Below are 1,370 nucleotides of genomic sequence, written 5' to 3'. Positions count from 1 at the left end.
GACTGGGGGGGGGGGGGGAGCCTACCGTGCTGGGCCCCGTCAAGTATCTGACGCTCGCTGAGCAAGATTTTCGCTCGTTGAGCAGACAGATCAGTTACTAAAAAAAAAAAATATACGTAACCCTCCACCCACACACACACACACCTTCCGAAAACACTGAACACACCACATTTGGAGTGCAAAACTGCTTTCTTTTACGTAGTTCGGGGAACTAGAACGAACTCCCAAGAAACATTTGGTAATGACAACTTACACCACAATATGTACAGCCAACGGCAAAGATAATAGTAGGCAAATTGTCCATCTATTTTCATTAGAGGTGCGCAGGATCCCGAAAAGTCGGGACCGGGATCGGCCATATTTATGTCCCCATCATAAGTGTAACCTGATGGGAACAAGGGGGCTCTCGCCACCCCAAAATTTCAATGTTTTGATTTTTTTTTTTAACCTTCTGGCGCCTGAGGTTAATGTTCTGCGTGACAAAATTGGGCCCTAACTTATGCTACTATCCCCCAACTGCCCGACCCTGTGGCCGAGTGGTTAGCACATCGCGCTGCGACGCCAAGGGTCCCGGGTTTGAATCCCAGTCGGGCTTGGTTGTTTGTGACTGTCCATTCATCAATTTCATCATTTCATCACTCATCCCCATCTTCGCAAATTAGCCAAGAGGCACAAAACGCGAAGTAAAATAAACTAAATCAATCAATATCCCCCAACTATAAGAGACCTGCAATGCAAGGTTCTATTATGGTTTTGAACAACTATTGCAATATCTGCACATTTTTTTCAACAAAGATAATACTATCTTTGCAGGAAACTATAAATTAATTTGGGGCTGGACAGGCAAAGGTAATTGTAGTTAGCAGAACGATAGTTCTGTACTTGCAGTTCAGACAACCAATTTTTCTCCCACTTAAATGCATGGAGATTCAATCCTGAACTTTTTGTTATTATATTAAATTGCACATTTAATTGATTTGAATTGAACAAGCATAATAATGGGATAAGTATACTACAGAGAAAAAAATATGTTCGTTAGGTCATCAACTTTGGAATGCTAGCACTACTAGTAAAGGACTTCCATAAGGTGCAATGTTAAGTCCAACATTCGAACAGGTGTTCTCAGGTTACCAGCCAGGTTAAATCGGCAAATTCCAGGAGAATACCGTATGCCAAGTGAATGTGGGACACCAAATATAGACCAAACAGGATGCACCATTGAACAAAGACGTAATGAACATCAGTGCAACCAGGGTGCAACATCAGATTATTCCAACCATCACTCATATCATCATTCAGATTATCCCCAAAATAATTTTGCTTAAGAGGATCTAATGTATTATTTTGCTTCTCTTGTAAAGTTTATAGCA

The sequence above is a fragment of the Lepisma saccharinum genome, chromosome 5 (genome assembly GCF_977018435.1).
Source record: "Lepisma saccharinum chromosome 5, izLepSacc3.1, whole genome shotgun sequence".
Classification (NCBI taxonomy): Eukaryota; Metazoa; Arthropoda; class Insecta; order Zygentoma; family Lepismatidae; genus Lepisma; species Lepisma saccharinum.
Note: the sequence above shows the minus strand (reverse complement) of the source record.